General features: G+C 39.0%; 1 pseudogene; it reads right to left on the reverse strand.

Annotated features, from left to right (window-relative positions):
• Positions 1–235: 235 nt before the first annotated feature.
• On the reverse strand, positions 236–15783 carry LOC132056224 (protein MICRORCHIDIA 7-like; annotated as a pseudogene).
• Positions 15784–15990: the final 207 nt, after the last annotated feature.

Below are 15990 nucleotides of genomic sequence, written 5' to 3' on the forward strand. Positions count from 1 at the left end.
CTAAAAAAAGAAGGTAGATATGGATAATGCTAGAACGTGAAAATTCTTCATCCAAAAATAACAAACATTACTTTAGAGACTATGGTCAAAGTACAACGAAGTTGATTCTCCAAAAGCAAAGGTGACAAAATTCAGATAATGATCGAATAGAACTTTGACCGACTCTAGACAAAAATTATGCCCTCAAATGCATCATTGAAGAAATAATAACGATGGGCAGAAGGGGTCAGGGATATGTACAGCAATGCCTAGTAAATTATCACCGCAAAGTCTGCCATTTTCCAGAATATTTACAATACAAGTGCACATCATCCTGCAAAAATATTTGGCATTGATATTCCTCCTAACCTTGTAAGGCAGCACAAAATGTTTCTAGCACTTCTTAAAGCTAAGAAGAAGAGAGGGTTCAAGATCTAAAGGTAACTGAGAACTGAGGTTCGACCTGAACTATCCTACTGGACTAGGCACAACTAAAACTTGGAGAAAAATGAGCAACACCTGTGTGCCGGAGCTCAAGAGCATTGGAGCGCAATTAGACTAAAGCCGTTGCACCAAGGTGATGTTTCTACAAATTTTGGTGCGACGCTAACTCATTATATATACAGCATTGGACAACCAAGAGGGACAGTGAGGTTTCCTAGATGAATTGATCTACCTACGACTGGCAGACCTCGTCTTCTCCAAAACCTGCACCTTCTCAAGAAGCTCTTTGCTTAGTACTTGATTGATCCTGAAAGCAGCCAAGAAAACAATTGAATATCCACTGTCTAAAGCGAAGACGCAAAAAGTTGAGTGAAGAAGTTCACCTTCAACTTCTTTCTCAAGTTCTCCTCCTCCACATCGCGGCGTTGTCTCTCCTCTGTGAATATGTCTATCAAACTTTCTTGCTCCTTGTTAAGTTCCTCTATTTTTCTAGTTGCCTCCTGCAGCTGAACATGGAGCAGAAGAATTTCAGTTTTCATTAAAGAATCCATCAAAATCTAGACTAACAGAGTTTCACCCTTGCTATTACAAAAAAAATTGTACATATATTCACCGGCAGGAACCACAGAAAAGGACCTTGAGGTCATATTTCCCGTTCCCAGAATAAGGACAAAGGAATACAAACAAGTAATTAGTATCCAAATTTCACCTATATATAAGACATTAGCTCCTACAACAACAACAACAACAACATACCCAGTGTAATCCCATAGGTGGTGTCTGGGGAGGGTGGCGTGTACTCAGACCTCACCCTACCTCTGTGGGGGTAGAGATGCGGTTTCCGATAGACCCTCGGCTAAATTAAGACATTAGCTACTACAGCATGCAAAACACTGCAGCTTTCGCACAGACATGTCGCTACACTGGGAAACAGTAAACATCAAAATATCACCTAACCTGAGCTTCAACTGATTTGCGCATCTCTCTTTCTTGCTGTAAATCACGCAACAGATCACCTAAAATCTCTTCCTCTCTCCTCCGCAACCTGTTGAATAAATAAACATTTTGATAGTTCATATGAGCCTAAAATACCATAAAATGGTTCAATAATTATGTAAAAGTTGCAGAACAAGCACCTTTCTTTAAGTTCACGATTCTCTGCTTTTAACTGCTCTAGAGACTCCATGAGGTTATCTGGCAGCACATCCTCATTCTCACAAGCATCTCCCTAATGGACCAAATAAAAAAGTTATCAATTCCACTATCTGCTCCAACTCTCCATGACAATAAATTCTATTGAAGAGTCAATTTTCCCACAATGAGAACCTTCAAACGTCGATGAGCGAAATTAGGTGCTCAAAAGGTGGGCCAAACCAACCCCCTCCCTACCCGAAAAAGAACTGAATGTGTAATAGATATGAATATTAGAATCTCCTGACTAGCTTCAAAACTTTCATCAAGACATACACGAACGTATCAGACACTACCTTCTAAAAGAGCATACTTGGTTACATGTGCAGTAAATTAACATGATACTCTGGCATATATTGCTAATTGAAGATATTCTATTATTAAGAGAGCCTGAGCCCTGCCAAAAACTAAGACAACCGGAAGAAGCTTGGGAGGTTAAAGGGTACGTAGACCAGAAGTAACCTTTGATCTTGAACTTCTAGTAACTCGCTTGAGGCTTCCACCTGGGGAACATACTTGCTCAGCAGCTCTTTGTCCAAAGCCTGGCGGTGAATGCATAACCCGAGAGCCATCTTTTCCATAAGTATACTTCTGATGTCCACCTGATTGATTTTTTGGAAGGTCAACTTGGACATCTTCATCGCTGTCATCTTCGGCAGAAGTTGATGGCTCAATAAAACTTGGTGTCTTTCCAGATCTTCTGGATTTGCTATCATGCCTGCCATTTAGATGTCCAACACCATTACTCTTCTCAGATGACTTTGCTGAACTCTTATACTTCGATTGAGATGCTGAAGAAGGATAACCAGGAGAATTCTCTGTTTAAAAAATAATTGTGTACTTAATCTCTTATAATAAGAAACTAGATATTATCAGAAAGCAAGATCACCTTCTCGAACTGAGATATTAAGAGTACAGTAAACAAAAATTTAAAGAAAAAAGCATTAAACCTAATTAACTAAAACAGTATCTTCTTTGAAAATAGAGATTAATGTGAAAAATATGAACACAATTCCCCAGACAAAGCGTCAAACCTTACTAAAGGTTGTGTAAAGAATTGATGAAGTACCCAAAAAAAAAAAAAAAAAAGATAGAAAGAAGTATGCATAGGTTACCTTGTGCAATAGCTTTCTTATTCTGCCTAGGAGCATAGCCAATTTTGTGACAAAGAGTTGACCTGGAAAAGAAATCAGGGGTATACTAAGTACATGAAACTCTGGAAAAGCACAACATGGAGACGAATAGAACGCACCAATAAGTTTTCTGCATCTGCACTAATCGTGATTCAAGTCTTTGAAGGACTATCGTACGCTCAAATCCTTGCTTGTCATGAGCTGGTTCAACAAAATTGGCTTCTAATACACCTGGCATCGAATATTGCACAACAGTAAGCACTTAAAACAGGCAAGCTACAAATGGATGACTTTTAAGATGGTATAGCAGACCTATAACTCCACGACCGTCACTTCCAGAAGCATGCCATAGCCTCCAAAATGGCTGACCACAGAAGGAAACTTTAGTACAGATCACTAGATAACAAAGTGCAGAATGTTCTGCCATGCAAAGGCTAACTATGCATCTCTTACTGTCACTACATAAATTCACATACACCATATATTAACAGAGTTGGAGTACCAAGGATGAGAATTTGTTCTTTTTGGATTAGCAGATGGCAGATTATGAAGAACAACGAAATTATTCACTGCAGGGTGAGGTAAAATATCAAGTTGCATGTCTCATAATACATGGATCTGATACTGCAAATCCCCACATATACGAAGATACTGCAGAAAGCATTCCATCACATAGTCAAGAAGACACCAACAACTACAGCCATCATCACTGTTTAATAAAACAATTGCACTTCAGGAAAAAGACAAACCTTAATAAGTCTATTTTTATGATAGACATTAAACCCTTGAACATCTATATGAGCTTTAGCATCCTTTACAAACCCAATTTTCACTGTAGCCACCATCTACAAGCACCAAAATCAAAATGAATGAGAAAAAGATTGAGCCCTGAAAAAAGATCCAAATCAAGTTTGCCTTCAAAGACATATTACGTTTGAATCCTTGGGTACTCCATCCGCACCAGGCATAGGGCGATATGTGATCTCCTGGGTCAGCATCATATCATTTACTATGTTATGGTGCTCAACATCTTTACCTCGCAGAATAATCCGAAAGCCAGGAGCAATTCTTAGGTATAGAATTGATGCATAGCTCTGAAAATCCAAGAATACACGTGATAAAAACAAAATTACTTTCCAAGAAAAAGTAAACATCCACTGCACGTAGCACCAAGGAGAAGAGAGCCAAAGGAGTTCCAATTGAAGTCTATGCAAAACCATGTATTGAACTGAACCAAACCGGGGCCAAAAAAAAACCAAGGTACATAAGCAAAGAATAGTAGAGGAAACAGATCAGCTATTTAAAATCAAATAGGCTAGTTAACTAGTCAGAACAGAGCAATATTAACATAACAATGCACCCTTACCTTAGTATTATCGCTTTTGTTTCAACATCTTAATAATTGTACAGATGGTAAGATTTCTGTTGAACTTTAGAAGCATAATATCAAAGAAACATCAGACATCCAAGTCTCTTAAGTGGATTGTTTTTCATGGTCTCACGCTTTTTCAACACAATTACAGTGGAGGAAAGATGGAGGACGAGAATAAAATCAATTTCCATTTATGAACAGGTTGTCTCAGAATTCTCTGATATCAAGCATTCACTGATCAAGTTATCTCCAAAACTTGCTGGTGCTCCCTCCACAACATACGGGAAATTGTTTCAGCTAACTGAGATCAAGAAGGACCTCAATGTACATTTTGCAACTGATCCTCATAGGACAAGACCCAACACTAGGGAATTGACTCAATTTATATAAAATATGCATTACAGACATAAGAGCAACTGAGCCATTTCTCTCCAACAGTATCGATATTTCATCCCGTAATTCCAGTCAACCAATTCATCGAGTAACTCCTACCTCTTGGCTAAAATGCTATTCATAGTTGACCAGCAAAAATTCTACTAGGATAATTAGAGCATATTTTGCTGGTTAAGAATGCATTTCTCTTATTCTGGTGGGCAAACAAAACAGTAATTACCTGTAATCCCAAAACTTGAAAATGTAAGGAAATATTACGTCTACAACTACTTTTGATCCAAAATGTAAAATGATACTTGCAACCAGGAAGCACTTGGAATGTTTAGGTTTGACCACAGTCGCTCTTGATAGCCTAGATCAATATGGGCAAAGGCGTAATGCCCACTTGATAAGTACAACTGCTCCTTGGTTCCAGGAGCATATAAACCCCCACATTCCAAGCAGGGAATGTCATCACAGAACCTCCAAAGTAACGTGAAATTCAAATAACTTGCTGACGTGTAACAAAAATGCCCCAACTAACACGACAGAAAAATTATGAACTTACTTACCCTTAGCGAATGTCTATATGTCAAGAAATGCCGGGAGTTTGGGAACTGTTTAGCCATCTGTATGTTCTTCTCATCACGGTTGACTCCTCTTATTTGAATATCCTGAAGGAGAGAATGAAAGAAACATGTCACTAGAAAACTAATCTGACAGCACGTTAAGTAAAGCATAGAAACGAGCAACAAGTTTAGAATATTAGAGGGTTACATGTGGATCTGCATCAAAATCTAACTCAAGTAGTCCTTGATCATCCTCCCACAAATTGTATACTATAATCCGAGTCCCCTGACCTTTCATCGGATTAAACTGCAGCATGTTTAGAAAAAGAAAAAAAATTGAATGATTAGCAGATACACCACATCCAAACCTGAACGACAGAGGCGAGGCGAGGCGAGGCATTATCATGTAAACCAAAAAACTCAAAGCGTGGAGTACGCCAAAATGGTTCATTAATTCCAACCTACACAAATACGCTTCACAACAGGGTTGCACACTGGCTGAGCCAAGGTGAACACTTGAGAACTAGATTTTGTATGCTAACTTTAATGTTATTACAGCTCAATTAAATTTGGGGGTCAGTATATGTTCTAATCAATATTGGAATTAGGGTTACATAGTCTTTTTGCAAATCTTTCCAACTGTACACTTTGTAATTTACAGTAATCATGTCACAGCTTATATCGTCTCATTTGTTCCTTTTATAAGATCTTTCATACTAGTTTAACAATTGCAGAAGGATTTAAAATAATACTCTCTTTTTTGGGGGCCGTAGGAGTGGGAGTGATTATGAAGATTTACCTGTCTAAGAAGATCAACTTCACTTGAAAAAGGGGACCACTCAATTATGGTTTCGAGATTTCGATCCCAGTCACTAGTAGATGATCGTATTATCTTGTCCCACCCTTCTCTTTTTTCATAATCAAGCTGCAAAATAGCAAGAAAACAAACATCAATATAAGAGCTTGTGTATGAAATCACATCAAAGACACTAACATCCATGAAGGATTACAAATATCATACTCATGAAGGGAACTAGTGCTCCCTCTTTGCTAGGACTACTAAATAGAAGTCCGCAAAATGAAATGCAAGAACCACTATAGAGGGAAAAAGAAAGATCAGACACCTATTAGCAAGGCCAGAAAGATGTTATCAAGTTTTCTTACAAAGCTGAAGCTTAGACATAAGATAACACAGGCAAAAATGTGAGGAAGAGCAAACACTAGTACGAAATATCCACAAACAACTTAAGTCCTGATACAGCACAGAGCTTGAGCAAAAAGAAAGTAGAATGCACGCTTTGTACAAAATTTACAACAACTTCTTTTTTTGAAATCAAGTTTACATCAACAACTGAAACCCATATAAAGTGCAGAGTTTGTTTACTTAAGGTTTAGATATCTAACTAACATGAAAATAGGGGCAAAGAGTTGATTAATTGGCTTTCTGATTAGTCAATCGCAGTAGAAGCATTTCTAGATGCACTTTGCCTCAGACAGGTACACCGGGTCTATCATTTTCACCATAAGATCACTATAACTACGGAAACTTTAAATAATACAGCATGCTTACCATGGGAACAATGATGTCTTCCATTCCTGTGCTTCGCAAGAATGTGTAGGACAGCAATCCAATGCTCTGTGTGGGGCTGAAATAGAAAGAAAACACCTGGGTAAATAGCGGTACCGAACCCACCACAAGAATAAAGAGAAAAAAAACGAGGGTCGAAAGCAACAATAATCACAGCTACAGGAGCGGGGGACTGCACCAGAGCCTGAGAAATTTGAGATCAGGCGTCACTAACTTACAGAAATAAAGGGGAAACTAAGAGGAAGGAATACCCTAAGCAAGGAACCAATCCCAAGGCCTGAGCTCGCAACTCCTTTGTAACATGCCAGTCTCAGGGAAACAGCAAACCTGTGTTATACAGATTTTCCTTAATGTACCCACGTCAACGAGGTATGGTTACTTCATCCACAGCTTTCGCCACACTGAAAACTTGCTAAAGTTGTATGTACCCACACAGGATACTTGATTGCACAGAGTTTCCATGTAACCTGATAGCTAACTAGCTACCAGACTTCGCGCTACCAGTTTAGACACCTGGATTCCCAGGAATCTCTCATTGGTCCTAACACAAGTGCTAGTTTTAAGTATATGGAAGTGCTATGCTAGAGCTAGGCAAACATCCACAACATACAACTGTAGCCACAAACTATTATCCAATTGACCCAAACGTTCCACCAGTTGACGCAATATACTTAAGCGGACCATGGAAAAATCATACTCTCTAAATGACGTGAAACTAGAAATTGATCAGATCAGACCTGCCCCATGGGCGGCAGGTAAAAAGAGATCTTCATTTTCCCGCTCCATTACCATATATAGTTTTAACTAAGGCAACGATTTCAAAAAGGATATCCCATTCCTCCCATACAGTCACTTCCAGTGTGGGAATAAGAGGGAGTTTTTCCCCTTATAACTGACAAAGGGAAACATGTCATGACTTAATGACGACAGTTATGCGCTAAAAGTGAACTTTGGTGTCCTATTCCTTGCCAACTAGGAGTACCAACGGGACTGTATGCTAACCATAAATAGTCTGTTCTACAAGTTATTAAGAAAACCATGGAATGGTGATCATCTAAAGAATGTATGAAGCTGCAAATAATATTAGAAGAAAAGCTTGCGTAAGTGAAACCAAGCACATAATATGCTGATCAGCAGAGAGGAAACAAACACACAAGTTATGACAAGAAGTTCGTGGATGGAACTCCAGTAACATGTAAGCCTAGGCCAATTTCCAACTCTGTACCAGCCAAATTGAAAAATAGAAACATAGACCATTAAAAGGAGGCAGAAGTAACAACCTTTTCCCTGGTTTCCCACCAGAACGAGAGAAAACAATCACATCAGCTCCAAGCCTCATGGTACTTGTCTTGAATCCATTTCCATCTATACAAAAGCACAGAAATAAATCATATGCTGAAGTAAACATTACTGGTAATCTCAACAGAAACTAACTGTATCAAAATCATCTCAGTTAAAACTCACACTGCCCAATAGTATCTGCCATTTTGCTTTTCGCAGAATATCCTAGCGACATGCAATGCCTCATTCGATCAGGATCCATTCCACCACCATTATCTGTAGAAGAATGAGCAAGATAAGACAAACCAACAGCATCAGAAAGTAAAGTAGCAAATTATAAAATGACAATATTTAATAAGCATACAATACGATGAAGAGAGGTTTAGTGCATAAAGATATGAATGTTTCAGAGAAGTTAGAAAATTAAACATTTTTAAGGGTGGTTAGAAAAAGATTTGCCCAGCTTATTGCTCCTACTAATGAAGCATAGCCTATACACAGTTTTAAGTAAACAGATCACAGGAAACTCCATGGTGGGGCAGCGTGCTCCTGGGAACTAACACCGAGGTTGCTTCTCCTCAAAATAGACATGGAACACAAAATTGATATCCCCTTTACTGGTTGTCTGGTTCACATGGATTAAAGAGAAGTGAAGGGACATAAGCATTCTCCACTTTACCAATCCCAATAAGTAAAGAGGAAAATGGAAGGAAGAAAAGTAAAAAGGAAGGAGAGGATATAGAAGTTGATTGGATTGGGAGAGTTAGCAGGTATTCAGATATAAGGCTTTCCTGATGACTGTGGATATAGTTCTAACATCCATGTAAAAAGCAAAAGAAATATAGTAAAGTTAAATACCTTCAATCAGAAGCATCCTGCTCCCATCTTTTTTGTTTTGGACCATATCTATGTTCACATATGTTGCTCCGTTGGAGACCTTATCAAAGAGAGTGACCTTAAAATGGTATGCAAAATGGCAAGATATAAACTAGATTAAGCCAAAAAGTATACCTCATCCAATGCATTGTCCAAAAGCTCGGCAAAAGCTGCAGGACTGGATATGATCAGAAAAGATGAAATAAAGAGGGCAAAAACTGTAAGGGTACGTAAACCTACATATCTTATGGTTAGATGAAATGTGATAACTTACCTCCAAGCACCCACTTATGACTTGTGGCGTTGGAATGTAGGAATCTGGGATGAACTCTGACATGATCTATACCACCTACAAGATTAAGAAAGTTTGTTGCACCCTCAGCTAAAATAATTCTCTTTACTACACGAGGCCAAAAGGGAATATCATAAGAATACATAACTAAGAGATATTAATACTTTAAAAAAGGTTAGTTAATAAATGGTCTTATAGTATTGTAAATAAAAACCTATCAAAAAAAAAAAGGTCTTACTGAGGAACAAGTCATACCCAAGAGCGTAAGCTTCAAGTATCTTGGGTCCGTAATTCAGGGTGACGGGGAGATTGACGATGATGTCACACACCGCATTGGAGCAGGGTGGGTGAAATGGAGGCTTGCCTCCGGGGTATTGTGCGATAAAAAGGTGTCGCCCAGGCTTAAAGGTAAGTTCTACAAAGTGGTGGTTAGACCAGCGTTGTTATATGGGGTAGAGTGCTGGCCAGTGAATTCCCACGTTCAGAAGATGATGGTAGCTGAGATGAGGATGCTCAGATGGATGTGTGGGCATACTTAGAGAGATTTGGTTAGGAACGAAGTTATACAAAGTGAAAGTGGCATCAATGGCAGACAAGATGCGGGAAGCGAGGTTGAGGTGGTTCGGGCATGTGAAAAGGAGGCGTGAGGTGCACCAGTAAGGAGGTGCGAGAGGTTAGCGGTAGCAGGAGTTAGGTGAGATAGAAATAGGCCGAAGAAGAATTGAGGGGAGGTGATTAGACATGATATGGCGCAACTTCAACTGACTGAGGACATGACCCAAAATTGGAGGGTATGGAGGTCGAGAACTATGGTAGAAGGTTAGAAGGAAGCTAGTGTTGTCGACTTCTGTGTGGGGAGGGAGGTGGTAGGTCTAATTCTCCCCTCTTTTCCTTTTAGTTGTAGTATATCGGTATCGCATAGTTTCTTATTCCTTGTTGTGTATTATTACCTGTATCTTGTCATTTTGCTATCTCTTTTCTAACATTATTGTGCCAGGTACCTTTTTCTAAGCCGAGGTCTACCGGAAAGCTTGCCTACTCACTCCATGAAAAGGTGAGGTAAGGTCTATTATCTTTACCTCTCCGGACCCGAGCACTTGGGATCACACTGGGTTTGTTATTGTTGTAATAAATGGTCTTACTATTAGACCGAAGAGGGAAAAAAAGAGAGAAAAATGTTCCATCTAAACTTAAATGACTTACCTAATTAACCAAAAATAAATAAACTACCATAACTTCCCCCATATTAAAAAAAATTGACAAAATCCAATTCACCCCAATTAAGCTTACAATAATCTACCAAAAATTTCAGTCATTAAGGCTCCAAACTACTACTCCTAGCTCCCCCCATATTCAACAAGATTTAGATAATCGAATCACCTACCCAATTTAAGCTAACAATAATCCACCAAAAATTAGAGTCATTAAGGCTCCGAACTACAACTCCTAGCTTCCCCCATATTCAACAAGATTTAGATAATCCAATTCACCACCCCAATTTAAGCTACAATAATCCACCAAAAATTACCGTCATTAAGGCACTCCTAGCTTCCCCATATTCAACGAGATTTAGATAATCATGTTCACCCACCCAATTTAAGCTACATAAAATAATCCTCCAAAATGCACAACAAAACAATTAACAGGAAAAATGAAACAGAAAGAGCACATAATTGCTGGCATGCACAAATTAACACGAACAAAAACATTATGTCAACCAAAGAGAGGAAAAACAAGAGTTCCATCTAAACTTAAATAACTTGCCTAATTAATCAAAAATAAATAAATTACCATAACTTTCCCCTCATTCAAAAAAATGATCACAATCGAATTCACCAACCCAATTAATTGCTGGCATGCACAAATAGCAACAACAAATTGAGCGATTTTTTTTACTAACAAACCTGAAGATAATGCATTAGTAGTAGAAGAAGCTCTTTCATAATCCCCAGCTTTCAAAAATTGCTTGCCACTACTCTCCAAATTACCTAACCTACCCCTATTAGGAGGTGGACCAGGTAACTGCAATGGAGGTTGTGGTAAAGGATCCAAAAATCCTAAAGGCAACACCCCTTCAACCACACTCTTCCTCTTCTTCTTCAGCCTATTAGAACCGATAAAACCGTCGGAATCGGAGTCGTCGAATTAGATCCATCATCGCTTAGATCAATAAAACCGCAGAAATGGTGAAAGATGTCGCGACACCTAGTTGCTTCCCTCTATTATTACCGTCCAATATATCTTGCTTAATTACAATATTCGGATTCGCCATGCAAAAAAGAAAAGGGGTAAAGCAGAAGGGTAAAAGGATGAAAAGGAAGGAAGATTCAGGAATTTTAGATGGAGAGAAGTACATAGAGTTTAACGTCCAGGTTACATAGAGTTTAACGTCCGGGTTGATGTTATATGAACCGTTAAATTTTCTTGAGATCTGTTGCAGCTTTTTTTTATGTGGGTCCCTTCTTTAATGAGCGTTAATGATGTTTGTTTAAGATTTAAGTAGGGGATTGGATTGGCCGGGTTTCAAGTCCGACCCTTTAGCTTGCTCTTGTGAGATCCAAGAGAGTTTGAGTAAATGTAAGACTAATCAATGTTTCACAAAAATATGAAGTATAACATCATTGTAGTGAAATCCTAATAACCAAAGTACAAGCTAACAAGAGATAGCCAACGAAGATGGGGCAAGGGGGGAGACATTTTATTGTTGTTCAGATTGATATCCTTCGCACAAATGATAAAGTCAGAATGAGATATAGAGGTAGAAAACAAAGTGGAACGGGCGCGCGACAAGCACGTATCGCCGCCTCGTACGCCAAGGGCTGACCACCACTTTCGCGTACGCGCCCGTGTGCATCGTGGCATCCGTCTTCGTGTTTGCTTCGCATGGTTGCCGAAGTGTCCTTTCGTACGCGCTTATATGTCTCTCGTGTGTGGCGCCGTGGTGTTTCTTCGCACGTACGCTGCTAGATGCACTTAAATGCATGTCTGTTAAGTGTCCTTTCGCGTGCGTGCCATGCGGCTCCCTCGTGGCATATTAGTGCCCGCGTGTTTGCCACGTACTTATGTGCCTCGTGGCGTGGCTCGTGTGTTTGCTTCGCGTCGTCTTATGTGCCTCGTGGCGTATATACGTGTGTTTGCTTCGCATGCGTGCTATGTACCTCGTGGTATGTACGCCGAGTGTCCTTTCGATGCGTGCTATGTGCCACGTGGCATGTGCGCCATGTGTTTCTTCGCATGCATGCCGTGTTTATTTTACGGTGAATCCGTGTATTCATACGAAACTACTTGGAAGTTGCCCGAACGAGGCTGACTTAGCTGCGCACTTGATTGCAAACTCTTCGAGAAAATTTATACTTAAATGGACAACTGTAATACAGTGTACTCCCTTCATTTCAAAATAAATGGTGCTTTTACCTTTTAATTTGTTTCACCCACCCAATTAAGCTACAACAACCCACCAGTAATTACAGTCATTAACTTGTGGGAATACATTGTATGTTGTTGTTTTTAGGCTTTGAACTACTACTCACAGCTTCCCCATATTCAACACGATTTAGACAATCCAATTCGCCCACCCAATTAAGCTACAATAATTAGGGAAGGCAAACGGTGCGGGCGGGGCTGTTTTGGGTCAAACCCGCGAACACTTCAACCCGCCCCGCATAGCACAATTTGCTATTTTCAACCCACCTCGCATATTTTCTTTTTCCATTTTGTTATTTAGCTTAAATTGTAACTGTAGTGATGGACGAATTGACACGACATATTCAGGAGGAGGTGCTGTGGTGTATGTTATTTGCAGACGACATAGTTTAGATTGACGAGACACGTAGTGGAGTTGACGCTAGGCTGGAAGTTTGGAGAACGACCATAGAATCTAAAGGTTTCAGGTTAAGTAGGACTAAGACGGAGTCCATAGAGTGCAAGTTTAGTGACGTGACGCAAGAGACAGATGTGAAAGTGAAGATCGAGGCACAAGTTATATCCAAAAGAGGGAGTTTCAAGTATCTTTGGTCCATAATACAAAGGGACTGGGAGATTGACAATGATGTCGCACACTGTATTGGAGCAGAGAGGATGAAATGGAAGCTCACATCTAGGGTGCTTTGCAATAAAAAAGTGTTGCCTAGGCTGAAAGGTAAGTACAAAGTGGTGGTTAGACCAACATTGTTGTATGGGGCAAAGTGTTGGCTAGTCAAGAACGTTCACGTCCAAAAGATGAAGGTAGCGGAGATGCGGATGCTCAGATGGATGTGTGTTCATACTAGGAGAGATATGATTAGGAATGAAGATATACAGGATAAGGTCGGAGTGGCCTCCGTAGAGGACAAGATGAGGGAAGCGAGACTAAGATGGTTCGGGCATGTGAAGAGGAGGTCTGAGGATGCGCCAGTTATGAGGTGTGAGAGATTGGCGGTCGCAAGTGTTAGGAGAGATAGAGGTAGGCTGAAGAAGAACTGGGGGAAGTGATTAAACAGGATATGGCACAGATCCAGCTGACTGAGGACATGACCTTAGATAGGAAGATTTGGAGGTCAAGATTAGGACAGAAAGTTAGTAGGTAGTTGAGTTTGTTGCACTGTGTGTGAGAGAGGTGGGGGGCTAGCCTTTCCATCTCCTCTTCTCCTTTTCTTAGTTATGTTATTTTGGTATCACAAAGATCATTACCTTTATGTGTCTATTATTGTGCCATTTGTTTTGTATCTCGATATTTTATTATCTTATTTTTCTTGCAATCCTGCATTGACTACGTTTCTTTTGAGCCGAGGGTGTATCGGAAACAACCTCTACTCTGCCTAAAGTAGAGGTAAGGTCACGTACATCCTTCCCCCGGACCTTGTGGGATTACACCGGGTATGTTGATGTAACTGTAGTTTAAAATATTACAAAAAGGAATTGCTTTTATAATCACGAATAGAAAATAATAAACTAGAGCATTTCGCATCTGCATTGTCACTGAGGGAGGACTTGTGTTATAACGATGTAAGTTTACTCTTTTCATTTTTTATTCTGAATCTATTTTTCCAATCAAAAAAATGGTGTTTAATTACTTACGTAACTGATAAAGAAAATAGCGTGCAAACCATGAAATTTGTGAAGAAAAGTAAAAAAGAAAAGAACAAAAATACATTCACTTAATTACATAACTATCAGTTTTCTGTTAAAAAACTTGATTACATTTTTTTCTCCATAGCCAGCTAGCAGTCAGAAATCCTTGCAAAGTTTTCCATTATAAGATGAGCACGTCTTCCCAGATAGTGAAATTTCAAAGTAGAAAAATTACAAATCAGATAATTATCTCTCTATAGTATCTGGGTTGGAACTTGGAAGCAACTAAATCTCACCGAAAACATACATTTAACAACACAGTGGCATGTGCATGCAGGAAACCCGCAACCCGACCCGCACTAAATTTTCTAAAAAGTTGTTTCAACCCGCACCGCCCCATTGCCATCCCTAACAATAATCCACCAATAATTAGTGTCATTAAGCCTCCTAACTTACCCCATATTCAACAATATTTAAACAATCCAATTCACCCACCCAATTTAACCTAACCTAAATGTAATCCACCAAAATGCACAACAAAACAATTAACAGAAAAACTGAAACCGAAAGAGCACATAATTGCTGACATGCACAAATTAACACGGACAAAAACATTCTGTTAACCTAAGAGAGGAAACAAAAAGAGTTCCATCTAAACTTAAATAACTTACCTAATTAATCAAAAATAAATAAATTACCATAACTTTCCCCTCATTAAAAAAAAATCGACACAATCGAATTCACCAACCCAATTAAGCTACAATAATCCACCAAAAATTACCGTCATTAAGGCACTCATATCTTCCTCCATATTCAACAAGATTTAGATAATCAAATTCATCCAATTTAACCTAAATGTAATCCACCAAAATGCCAAAAACAAATAAATTACCATAACTTCCCCCGTATTCAAAAAAAAATAAAAATTGACACAATCCAATTCACTCACCCAATTTAAGCTACAAAAATGCACAACAAAACAATAGAGCATGTAATTGCTGGCATGCACAAATTAACACTAACAAATATCAACAACAAATTGCGCAAATTACAAAAAAAAAAAAAACAAACCTGAAGATAATCCTCCATTAGTAATAGAAGAAGAAGCTCCTTCATAATCACCAGCTTTCCAAAACTGCTTCCCACTACTCTCCAAATTAGTATTACCTAAATTACCCTTATTATTAGTCGGTGGAGGAGCAGGTAACTGTAGTGGAGGTTGTGGTAGAGGATCCAAAAAACCTAAAGGTAACGCTCCTTCATCAACACTCTTCCTTTTCTTCTTCGGTCTATTATTAGAACCCACAAAACCATCGGAATCTGAGTCGTCGGATTCGTCACTACTGCTTAGATCAATAAAAACCGACGGTGACGATTTCTTCACCGGCGGGTTCACTTTATTATTATTATTATTATTATCATCTAAAATTTCTTGCTTAATTACAATATTCGGATTCGCCATGCAAAAGGGAGTAAAGTAGAAGGGTTAAAACTTAAAGGGGATGAAAAGGAAAGAAGATTCAGGTATATAGTAAGACGGAGATTAGTAGTACAAAGGGTTTTTTTTTTCACGTACGAGTTGATTTTGTATCAACCGTTTGATTTTCTTGAGATCTGTTGCGGCTTTTTTGAATGCGGGTCCCTTGTCTAATAAGCATTAATGATGTTTATTATTATTAAATAATAGTATAAGATTTAAGTAGGGGATTGGATTGGTTGGGTTTTAGGTCCGAGTGTCCGACCATTAGCTTGCTCTGGTCTTTGTCAAGACTAATCAATTTTCAACAAAAATATGAAGTATAACGTCATTGTTGTGAAGTACTAGTACAAGCTAGCTAACAAGA

This window comes from Lycium ferocissimum, chromosome 5 (assembly GCF_029784015.1).
Source record: "Lycium ferocissimum isolate CSIRO_LF1 chromosome 5, AGI_CSIRO_Lferr_CH_V1, whole genome shotgun sequence".
Taxonomy (NCBI): domain Eukaryota; kingdom Viridiplantae; phylum Streptophyta; class Magnoliopsida; order Solanales; family Solanaceae; genus Lycium; species Lycium ferocissimum.